The following is a 12,698-nucleotide window of genomic DNA, read 5'->3' as shown; positions in this document are numbered from 1 at the left end:
GAGGTCTTGGGATTGTGGTGAGCAGCTCAAGGAAAATGTCGACCCAGTGTGCAGCTGCTGTGAAAAAGGCAAATTCCATTTTGGGCATAGAAAAGGAACTGAAAATAAACTTTCATAATAATCACAACGCCTTTATAAAGCTCCATAGAGTGACCGTACTTGGAATACTGTGTACCGTTCTAGCCACCACAGCTAAAAAAGGATACTGTAGAGTTGGAAAAGATGTAGAAAAGGGCAACCAAAATGATCAAAGGGGTGGAGCAACTCCTGTATGAAGAAAGGTTACATCTGGGACTGTTTAGCTTAGAAAAAAGGGGAATAAGGGGAAACGTGATAGAGATATATGCAATTATACATGTGGAGAAAGTGGATGGGGACATTTTTCCGCCTCTCAAAATACTAGACCCCAAAGGGGTCATCCCATGAAGCTGATGATGGGTGGGAGATTCAGGACAGAGAAAAGGAAGGACTTCTTCACACACCACTTAGCTAAACTATGGAATTTGCTACTACAAGACATAGTGATGGCTGCCAATTTGGATGGCTTTAAAAGGGGGTTGGACAAAGTGATGGCAGTTAAGGCTATCAGTGGATACTAGTCATGATGCAGTGTAGTACTTGCAGTACCAGAGGCAGTATGCCTATATATACAATTGCTGGAGAACATGAGTATGTGTGTGTATGTGGGTGGTGCTATTGCACTGATTTCCTACTTATGGGTTTCCCATGGGCATCTGCTTGGCCACTGTGTGAACAGAATGAGGTTCAGTCCTAGGAATGTCCAAGTAGGACTGGGAAACACCCCTCTCTGAAACCCTGAAGAGCTGTTGCCAGTCAGTGACAATGCCCAGTCAGATAGCCCAATGGTCTGACTTGGCATAAGGCAGCTCCCTATGTTCCTCCCAATTTTGTTGTTCACCACCTCAAACTTTTAGGAAAGGTGGGGATATAAATGTTTTAGACAGATATCAATGTTTAATGATCCGATGGCCCCACAGGCATCAGATTTCTCTCCTCATCCATAAACTGGATGACCAGATAGCTTAAAAGACACACCTGCCCCATTCTCACTTTTTTCAGCATTAAATCAGGAGTGGCTAAGTTCTCAAATGAGAGGTGATGGAGCTGGTGCTTAGTCGGATTCCTTGACTAGGAAAGCTCCTACAGAAGTTGGCAAACCTGGATCTATGACTCTTTGAAACCTTTTGTGATTGCTTAGTCGTTAGTCATCCCTTACTTTTCCATACACAGGTCTTTCCATATTCAGATTGCATATCTACCTGAATTAATTTTCCCTATATACAGATACAGTTACCTCAAGGGTGTCCCACAACAGCTGGGGTGTCAATACATAGCAGAACTAGCAGTGGAGAAGCTCATCTCTCCATCATTTAACTCTTCTAGATTAATAATCTTCCATTTTCTTTTAATCTGTTACAGAAAGCATATATCTGCCTTTGCCCTTAAGTATACATGAAGAGTTCCTACCTTTACCAGCATTTTTAAATGCCCATAATTCTTTATTTTAACACCCTTGGGGTGCTTACTTAGACAGCGAAAGGAAATTTAAATGTAATTAAAATTTCATCAATAAATTCCTTCTGAGTCCATAAATGCCTACCTAGAACAGGAAAATGGTTACATACATGTGAACACATTTTAATGATATTAATATAGAAGCCATTGCTGATAGCTGATCATTAGTGAACAGTTTGCTGTGAACAGAGTTGTATTTTCTAAATTTCCAAAAGTCCTTACCATTTTATGAGGAAAAATTAAGTCTGTGCATGTACTGCCCTCACAAGGTCATAGATATATTACATATCACCTTTCTTCCCCTTGAGCAAAAGCAGAGTATGATAGCAAGTGGGAATTTGCACAGAATCACTAGCAAAAACACTCAGTCATTCTTACCTCTGTATACACCTTTAGAATTCAAACTGTGCATTGTAAAATAACAGGTAACTCTAATGCTTTTGATATATGTATATATTTGTAAAAGGGAATATTTGCCTGGAGCCCTGCTGGAGCCTACGGCAGGCTGCACATATAAATAAATGCTTTAAATGAGGTGTCAGTTTGGTATAATAGAATCATAGAATAGTAGGGTTGGAAAGGGCCTACAAGGCCATCGAGTCCAACCCCCTGCTCAATGCAGGAATCCAAGTCAGAGCATCCCTGACAGATGGCTGTCCAGCCTCGTCTTGAACGCCACCAGTGTCGGAGAGCCCACTACCTTCCTAGGTAAGTGCTTCCATTGTTGTATTGCTCTAACAGGACGTTTTTCCTGATGTTCAGCTGGAATCTGGTTTCTTGTAACTTGAGTCCATTATTCTATGCCCTGCACTCTGGGATGATCGAGAAGAGATCCTGGCCTTCCTGTCTATGACAACCTTTCAAGTACTTGAAGAGCGCTACTATATCTCCCCTCAGTCTTCTCAAGGCTAAAGATGCCCAATTCTTTCAGTCTCTCTTCATAGGGCTTTGTTTCCAGTCCTCTGATCATGTTTGCTGCCCTCCTCTGAACCCTCTCCAGTTTGTCTGCATCCTTCTTAAAGCGTGGTGCCCAGAACTGGACACAGTACTCCAGATGAGGCCTAACCAGTGCTGAGTAGAGGGGAACTAGTATTTCTCGGGATTTGGAAGCTATGCTTCTATTAATGCAGCCCAAAAGAGCATTTGCCTTTTTTGCAGTCACATCGCATTGTTGGCTCATATTCAGCTTGTGATCGACAACAGTTCCAAGATCCTTCTCGCTTGACGTGTTGTTGAGCCACGTATCCCCCCGTCTTGTAACTGTGCATTTGGTTTCTTTTTCCTAGGTGCAGAACATGGCATTTATCCCTATTAAATGTCATTCTGTTGTTTTCTGCCCAGTGCTCCAGTCTGTCAAGATCACTTTGAATTTTGTTTCTGTCTTCCAAAGTATTAGCTATCCCACCCAATTTTGTGTCATCTGCAGATTTGATCAGCATTGCCTACACCTCCTCCTCCAAGTCATTAATACAAATGTTGAAGAGCACTGGGCCCAGGACTGAGCCCTGCGGTTCTCCACTTGTTACCTCTGCCCAGTTTGAGAAGGTCCCATTGATAAGCACTCTTGGAGTCCGATTTTGTAGCCAACTGCGGATCCACTGGATTGTTGTTTCATCTAGCCCACTTTGAGCTAGTTTGCTCATCAGGATCTCATGGGGCATTTTGTTGAAAGCTTTGCTGATGTCGAGGTATATGATGTCTACAGCATTTCCACGGTCCACAAGGGAGGTTACTTGATCAAAAAATGAGATCAGATTCATCTGGCAGGACTTGTTCTTGACAAATACATGCTGGCTTCGAGTAATCACTGCATGGTTTTCAAGGCGCTTACAGATGGATTGCTTTATCATCTGCTCCAGATGATAAAGCATCATATCAGTACTTGTTTTGATAGCCTAACCTATTTAGCATCTTCAACTCACTTTACGTGAGTTAAATGTATGGGTAAGTTATTAAGAAAGTTGGGTATGCATTCTCTGGGCATCTCAAAGTATACAACTGAAGAGAACACATCCAGCTTTCTTAGTAACTTCACTGTTTTATTTCCTCATTTTGTGTCAGTGATGGGAGTTGGAGATGCTAAATAGATTAGGCTGTCAAACTGAGTTATTTTGTATCACTGTTGTCAGTGTGCTTATGTTTCAATATGGCCTGTGTCATTGGGGAGCAGAGGGAGTATTACTGGAATCAAGGCTGCATTCAAAGGTACAGGATTTTGACAAGAAGGAACTGAAAGAAAGAGAGGAAGTAGCTGGTTTTATGTGTGTTTACACTGCCATCTGTCAGTATCCAGGAAATGTCAGTATGTTCTGGGCAGCAATGGAATGTGCTAAATGAATTTGTAGACTGGGATAGTTTTCTTTTGTTTGATAAAAGGTTGATGATGCGAGAGCCTTGCATCCACTTCCTTGTCTCACTGATACCAATATATAAATTACAGTTTTAAAATGGCCTATGGCAAAAAGCAATAAGCCCTTTTGCATTTGTAAACTGTGATGTAATCAACCTATAGCTAGAATATCTGTCTGGGCGAGAGAAACTCTTGTCTCTAAGAGTACTGTTCTTCCAGGAAATTTCTTACAAAAACAGTTAGTGTCAGGAAAATTTGCTTTCTGTGTTCAGATCAGCATAATAACAGTTCCTGCCAGATATTCCTCTCACTTGTTGGAAACTTTAATTTCCCTTTAGTGTTTGTATTTACAATTATAGTTATATTGGCATTGGCTCCTAGGAGGACAGTTTATCCACAGATTAGTAATGTGGCAAACTATTCAGCTGAGAAACTATTAAAAATCCATTTGAAAGCATCTTTAAAATGCCGGGGGGGCTGTTTTACCACTGTATTAAGTCTGCAAATTACTTTAAAATGCCGTTTTCATATTCACATTTTAACAAGCATCGCTACTTACCATATGATGGAAGTGTCTGTAGCATATACTTCTTCTTCAGGACCTACTGACAGAGTCTTGACTATTTTACTGTAAGGCTGCAAAAACCACCATTTTAAATTCAGTTTCTGGTTTTCCTGCCCTAATTTCTTTTTCCAGATGTAAACCTTTCTAAGAATTTAATTCATTTTCATCTGCCTGAAAGCCCAATCCTAAATGCCAGTTGCTGGCCAGGTAGTAACTTATTATGGTAATACAATTAACACACAGCATAACAGTTCTGATTTGCCATAGCTCTGTTCCACAAGATGCTCACCAAGATCATTGTCACAAGCTGTTCTTTGCAACATCAGGATGCGAGTGTTATGTACAGCATGTACAGGACTGCAGCTTATAGTGGATGATATTAAAGCAAATGAAGCTATTACAATGGAACAGACAAATTAATTAAAGGAAAGTACAGATATGTTCAGTCGTTCAGTCGTGTCCGACTCTTCGTGACTCCATGGACCATAGCACACCAGGCCTTCCTGTCCTGCGCTCTCTCCTGGAGCGTGCTCAAGTCCATATTCGTTGCATCGGTGATGCTCTCCAGCCATCTCATCCTCTGCCGCCCCCTTCTCCTTTTGCCTTCAGTCTTTCCCAGCATCGGGGTCTTTTCCAGGGAGTCTTCTCTTCGCAAAGTACAGATATATGAGACTGTTAATATAAAGTAGAAACTAGCAGTTAGAAGGTTCCATTTCAGAGAAAGAGATTAAAGGGGAATAGTGCTTCAGCTGGACACAACCAGGCGGGATACATGCATAATAAAATACGGCTGCGCTGTTCACCGTACCAACTTTTTATTTTCCCAGGCATTTCAGCTTTCTAAATTTTTAGCTTTGCTGTTTTAAATCTGTATTTCAAACTCCTGCACTGCTGCTAGGTTTTAGTGTGGTTGTATTGTTACATTGTGGTTTTAATGTTCTGTATACTTTAAATTGTTTTATTGTGTGCTGTTTGGTTTTAATGTTTGCGAACCGCCCAGAGAGCTTCGGCTATTGGGCGGTATAGACATGAAATCAACCAGCCAACCAGCCAACCCCAGACACGGCCTGATACAGCAACCCGGTAGAGGATACGAAGGGCAGTGTCTGGATGGGAGGCGCCTCCAGCAGCGGAGGCGGTATGCCTATGCCCATCAGTGGCTGGGGAACATGGGCAGGAGGGTGCTGTCGCACTCGCGCCGAGCTTGTGGGCTCCTGGTCAACAGCTGGGTGGCCGCCGTGTGGGCAGAACGCTGGACGAGGTGGACCCTTGGCGCGATCCAGCAGGGCTCCTCTTACGTTCTTGGGAGGGAGGGGCCGGCGGTTGTTCATTCAAAACGTTTTATTTCGTGTTCAAACATCGTGCCAAGGGGGCAAGCTGAAAGCTGCCCCGCACGTGCCGGCAGCCACACAATAAGCCCGCCCGAAGGCGGCGCCGCTCGGCCCCCTCTCCTCCCGCGGACCTGAGCGGGGAGGACGACGCGCCTCGCCGCCGCCCCGCCCCGCCCCCACTCGCCCTCCCATTCTCCCGCCAGAACTGCCGCGGCACGCGCCGGCCGTTAGCGGCCGCCTGAGGCGCGGGGGGATGGGCCGCGGAGGCGCGCGCGGCCTAACCGCAGCCGAGCGCGTGCGTGTGTTCGCGCGCGCGCGCGGCCTTTCCTCCTTCCCCGCCGTCAGCGCGCCGACGAAGGCGTGTGGGGTGATGGAAGGAGGAGGACGGAAGGCCCTCCCAGGGGCGTACGCGGCCGCGCGAGAGAGGGGGAAGGTGTGGGAGCGCTGGGATGTGGGGCTGCTGCCCTGCGGAGCGTCGGAGAAAGGACTTGCCAGGGTGCCGCCATTACGGGGCTCCTGATGTAGCCGCGCCTGTGAGGCGGTGGAAGGAGCGCGCGCGCGCGCGCACCCGCCGTCTTCTCCGTGCCGCGCGCTGTCGAGGAGTGTCCGCTGGGGAAGGCGTAGGTGCGCTGAGATGCGCGCCAGCTGGGGCTGAGGGACGCGCCCCCGGCGCGTGGGGTTCCGAATAGAGGGCGCCGAGGGGCGGGCGAGGTCGTTTGCGCGCGCGGGAGAGTGTGCGGGAGACTGGGAAGGGGGTTTTCTGCTCCTCTGCATAAATCCGTGGGGTCGAGAAGTAAGGGCCGCTCCTTCGCTTTGTGGCTTGGGGGAAAGAAAGTCAAAAGCCATAGTCCAGAGATACCTTTATCACAGCCAAGTAACATTTCGCAGTAGGGGGCAAGCTTTTGAGTTCTCCAAAAGTGGGTGATGCAAAAAAATAAAAAAAAATAAAATAGGGTCTGTGGGAGGAAATGGTTATATTTTTTAAAAATCCCAAGGTTGGTGGGGGTAAACCCTTAAAAACAATTCGCTAGTACTGGATGGTGACCAGCATTTCTCAGAATTTGCCACAAAAATTGGTTGAGATGAGTGGGTTACGCATCACGAAAGTATAGAGAGTTGATATTCAGAGCAAAAACAGCTGGAAATACACAAGGCAAAAAAAGAATCCTCCTGCTGCTTTTTGAGATATCCTTCCTCTTTCTCAAGGGGTGTCTGCCCTTTTCACATGTTCATCTGAATGCATTGGCCAGTGGAGTGAGATTGCACCTGCTCATGGCCGTGAACGCTCTTGAAGAGCCCACAGACATATGAACTGTATGTGTGTAGCCTATGTCTGCATGATCTGAGACCCTCCCTGTGCAAACGTTACCCAAGCACACAGATGAAGGATATAAATGTACAGTTTCATACTTCCATCAAATGGGTCTGAATGGTGGGGCCAAGGCCAGCAGCGGCAATCCTGATCCCTTCCCCCCACTCTCCTGTTTGCATGTTTAGATAAACGTATGAAAAGCGCTATAGTGTTTAGAGTTAGATCTGCTCATCTTGTTAGTATTGATAGCCAATATGTTTAGGTTAAATAAACTTGCTCAACCATATTTCAAAATAAGGATTTTTTCCAATGTTTCCTACATGGATGTTTGTTGTTTTTCTTGATTTTGGACTTCTCCATAGTTCAAACGATAATATTTCCAATTGGGGGGATTCTAGAAGACAGTCATGCAACTATCATGGCACCATTAACGTAATGGACTAATCATTATTGCCATATACAGTCCTTGATTGCTCACGTAAAGGGATGGATCATCATCTTTTAATACATTTCTCTGTTTATTGTTGTTGTTCAGTCGTTAAGTCGTGTCCAACTCTTCGTGACCCTATGGACCATAGCACGCCAGGCCTTCCTGTCCTGCGCTGCCTCCCGGAGTGTGCTCATGTTCATCTTCATTGCATCGGTGATGCTATCTAGCCATCTCATCCTCTGCCGTCCCCTTCTCCTTTTGCCTTCAGTCTTTCCCAGCATCAGGGTCTTTTCCAGAGAGTTTTCTCTTCGCATTAGGTGGCCAAAATATTTCAGCTTCAGCTTCAGTATCTGTCCTTCCAATGAGCACTCAGGGTTGATTTCCTTTAGGATGGACTGATTTGACCTCCTTGCAGTCCAAGGGACTCGTAAGAATCTTCTCCAGCACCACAGTTCGAACGCATCAATTCTTCGGTGCTCAGCCTTCCTTATAGTCCAGCTCTCACAGCCATACGTTGCTACTGGGAAAACCACAGCTTTGACTAGACGGACCTTTGTCGGCAAGGTGATGTCTCTGCTTCTTACTATGCTGTCTAGGTTTGCCATAGCTTTCCTCCCAAGGAGCAAACGTCTTTTAATTTCATGGCTACAGTCACCGTCTGCGGTGATCTTGGATCCCAAGAAAATAAAATCTGTCACTGCTTCCATTTCTTCCCCTTCTATATGCCAGGAAGTGATGGGGCCAGATGCCATGATCTTCGTTTTCTTAATGTTGAGTTTCAAATCAGCTTTTGCATTCTCCTCTTTCACCCTCAACAAGAGGCTCTTGAGATCCTCTTCGCTTTCTGCCATTAGGGTGGTATCGTCTGCATATCGGAGGTTGTTGATAATTCTCCCGGCAATCTTAATTCCAGCCTGTGATTCATCCAACCCGGCGTTTCTCAAGATGTACTCTGCATATAAATTAAATAAGCAGGGCGACAATATACAGCCTTGTCGTACTCCTTTCCCAATTTGGAACCAATCGGTTGTTCCATGTCCGGTTCTTACTGTTGCTTCTTGACCCTCGTACAGGTTTCTCAGGAGACAGGTAAGGTGGTCTGGTACTCCCATCTCTTTCAGAATTTGCCACAGTTTGTTATGATCCACACAATCAAAGGCTTTAGCGTAGTCAATGAAGCAGAAAGAGATGTTTTTCTGGAATTCTCTTGCTTTCTCCATGATGCAGTCAAAGTTGCCGATCTCTAGTTCCTCCGCCTCTTCAAAACCCAGCTTGTACTTCCGGTAGTTCTCGGTTCACATACTGCTGAAGCCTAGCTTGTAGGATTTTGAGCATCACCTTGCTGGCATGTGAAATGAGCGCAATTGTACAGTAGTTTGAACACTCTTTGGCATTGCCCTTCTTTGGAATTGGAATGTAAACTGACCTTTTCCAGTCTTGTGGCCACTGTTGAGTGTTCCAAATTTGTTGGCATATTGAGTGCAGCACTTTAACAGCATCATCTTTTGGGTTTTAAATAGCTCAGCTGGAATACTGCCTTTTCCGCTAGCTTTGTTGTTTGTAATGCTTCCTAAGGCCCACTTGACTTCACACTCTAGGATGTCCAGCTCAAGTTCAGTGACCGCACTATCATGGCAATCAGGGACATTCAGATCTTTCCTGTATAGTTCTTCTGTGTATTCTTTCCACCTCTTCTTAATCTCATCTGCTTCTGTTAGGCCCCTACCTTCTCTGTCCTTTATCATGCCCGTCTTTGCACAAAACGTTCCCTTGAGATCTCTGATTTTCTTGAAAAGATGTCTAGTCTTTCCCATTCTTTGTTTTCCTCGATTTCTTTGCATTGTTCATTTAAGAAGGCCTTGGCTCTCCTTGCTATTCTCTGGAACTCTGCATTCAGTTGGATATATCTTCCCCTTTCTCCCTTGCTTTTTGCTTCCCTTCTTTCCTCGGCTACTTGTAAAGCCTCATCAGACAGCCACTTTGCATTCTTGCATTTCTTCTTCTTTGGGATGGATTGAGTTGCTGCCTCCTGAACAATGTTACGGACTTCCGTCCTTAGTTCCTGAGGCACTCTGTCTATCAGGTCTAATCCCTGAAATCTATTTGTCGCCTCCACTGTATATTCGTAAGGGATATGATTTAGGTCATACCTGAATGGTTTAGTGGTTTTCCCTACGTTCTTCAATTTAAGCCAAAATTTTGCAAGAAGCAGCTCACGATCTGAGCCAGTCAGCTCCAGGTCTTGTTTTGACTGACTGTATAGAGCTTCTCCATCTTTGGCTGCAAAGGACATAATCAATCTGATTTCAATATTGACCATCTGGTGATGTCCATGTGTAGAGTTGCCTCTTGCACTGTTGGAAAAGAGTGTTTGCTATGATCAGCGTGTTCTCTTGGCAAAACTCTTATCAGCCTTTGGCCTGCTTCATTTTGTACACCAAGGCCATGCTTGCCTGTTATCCCGGTGATTTCTTGACTTCCTCCTTTAGCATTCCAATCCCCTATGATGAAGAGGACATCTTTTTTTGGTGTTAGTTCTAGAAGGTGTTGTAGGTCTTCATAGAACCGATCAACCTCAGCTTCTTCAGCCTCAGTGGTTGGGGCATAGACTTGAATTACTGTGATGTTGAATGGTTTGCCTTGGATTCGTACTGAGATCATTCTATCGTTTTTAAGATTGTACCCCAGTACTGCTTTTCCCACCCTTTTGTTGACTATGAGTGCTACTCCATTTCTTCTAAGGGATTCTTGCCCACAGTAGTAGATATGATGGTCATCTGAATTAAATTCGCCGATGCTTGTCCATGTTAGTTCGCTGATTCCCAAGATGTCAATGTTCAGTCTTGCCATCTCATGTTTGACCACCTCCAGCGTCCTTTCGGCTTTGGCCCAGCCGCTTCACTCTTTCTGGCACTACTTGGAAAATACCTCTGCTCTTCCCCAGTAGTATATTGGACACCTTCCGACCTGAGGGGCTCATCTTCCGGCGTCATATCTTTTAGCCTTGTGATACGTTCCATGGGGTTTTCTTGGCAAGAATACTGGACATTTCCTTCTCCAGTGGACCACACTTTGTCAGAACTCTCCGCCATGACCTGTCCGTCTTGGGTGGCCCTGCACGGCATAGCTTATGGCTTCACCAAGTTACGCAAGCCCCTTCGTCACAACAAGGCAGTGATCTATACAAATTCTGTCACTTTTTTCTAAAGCTTCTGTATCAATTTTTGGGGAGTGAGTGAGGAAACGTTGTGAACTTATTTTGCACTTACACTGGTTTTTTTCTTAATATGCTTTTATCTTGCAGTACCATAACAAGAAAAAAAGTCTTATTTCTCAAATATGACACTGCATTTTTTATCAGGTAACAATGACAAGTAACCCAGTAAAGTCTGATGAAAATAGAAGTAAACGTAAAAAGGAAGGGAAGGTGAGAACAAGAGAGTGTTTTTATTTTTTAAATTACAGCTGTTGCCATTTCAATTTGGGTTGGGTTTGTTAAAGCCTCTGAGGCATATACAGATATAAATATATGTGGGTGTGGAATTCTGTGGGCATAGTTCTGCAGGATGAAAAGATTGTTCCAGTGTTTTGCTGTTTGTTTTCCATTGGTAGAATGAAGTTTCAGAAAATCCACAGTTGTCTCCATTTGAAAAAACAGATTTGTCTCTTTCTGAAAGCTCCCCGTCACTTCACAAAACTGAAGCCCTGGAAAAAGTTTTAAATGGTGATGTTTTAAAAAGAATATCAACCATTCTTACCTATAACTTACAATAAACCCGTGCATCTATGTTTTAATTAAAACAAATATTTATATTAACAGATACAAGCAAAGAAATCAATGCTCTGTTATCAAAATATGCTCATATTTTAAGGCAAGTAAAATTCTATTTATTTTATTTCCAGCATTTATACCCATAGTCAACTAAACTGTTGATATTTTCAAAATTGTATTTATGTCACTTTCATTCATTAAAAAGCAGAACAGATGAGTTATTTCTTTCTCACATTGTCACAAAATTCTTTCAGCTGGAATAACTGCTGTATTTGAGATTCATGATATGTGGCGGTGTAGTTTCAGGAAATACAGTCTTCAGTTGGGTGTGTTCTGATTTTTCACTCTGTTCATGGATGTATCTTCTGTCGTAACATTTATGGTTAGACAGGTGCTTCAAAATTGAACTGATCACTACTGTCATTGTGTGCAGTGTGTTCAGAACAAAACACATAATCTATTTTTTGTTCCAATCTTACTGCACATTGACATTACAATTAATCACATTTTCTATAAGCACCACCGTTGTTTCTACCCTGAGCCAGAAAACATGTGAATATAATGCTGTACTTCAACAATGAGAAAATATACTGCTCTGTTTGCTTTTTAACAGCCAACTATGTTATTGTTAAAATGTTTGCAAACTGAGTAGGTATCAGCAAAAATCTGTAGATATTAAAGATCTATAGATAACTATTTTAACTATAGGTGTTCTCTGTTTTGTGTAAATAAAGTGAGAGAGCAGCGATGGATGCTTCATATGTAGAAGAGCTTCAAGGAATCCTGAAAGAAGCTGCTTCTATAGAACATCACTTGAAGTTGAAAAGAGAGAATCTAAGGCACAAGTTTGCAGCGATTGCAGGCCCTCTACAAAGTGAAAATGGTCTAGCTAGCAAATCTATCTGAAATCTATAACCCAGGCTGCATGTTTAGAATTGTATAGCTGAGAATGGAACACCCTTTTATCTGTCTTGATTCTTCTACTGATTCAAGATATCCAACCCTTTTCAAAGCAGTGTAGCCTTATTTAAAAAGAGCGTCGGTAGTTATAATGAAATAGTAATTAGGGTATTGGTTTTAGAACAGTTATGTGGGACTGTGTTTTTATGAGCAGGCTCTTGCCTATAATATATTTTTTTAAGTTTGGTTGGGATGTCATATATCAGGAGGACAGAATGGAGAGATTCTGGTATACTATACCTAACATACAATGCTCAGAGAAAAAGAGGGATGGAAAAGTTATAAACATTACACAGTTTGATTCTAAATATGATCGAGAAAATGACTTATTTTGACTGATGCTTCTGTAGGCATAATCCAGACCATATTAAGCACTTTCATCTCATTGATTTCAATAGAAGTAAGTTAGTGCAAGTTGTCACACTGAATCTTTGAACAGTGA

At 43.4% G+C, this 12,698-nt stretch overlaps 1 protein-coding gene across 3 annotated transcripts in view; it reads left to right on the top strand.

The window, feature by feature from the left end:
• LOC146340404 (carotenoid-cleaving dioxygenase, mitochondrial-like) overlaps positions 1-12,698 on the top strand; it is a 105,482-nt gene that overhangs the window by 50,915 nt on the left and 41,869 nt on the right. The gene's annotated exons all lie outside the window — the stretch shown is intronic.

This window comes from Heloderma suspectum, chromosome 6, assembly GCF_057233095.1.
Source record: "Heloderma suspectum isolate Gila_16-S chromosome 6, 16-S_ref, whole genome shotgun sequence".
In the NCBI taxonomy this organism is placed as follows: Eukaryota; Metazoa; Chordata; class Lepidosauria; order Squamata; family Helodermatidae; genus Heloderma; species Heloderma suspectum.
The sequence above is the reverse complement of the archived record's forward strand: the minus strand, read 5'-3'. Positions and strand labels throughout refer to the sequence as shown.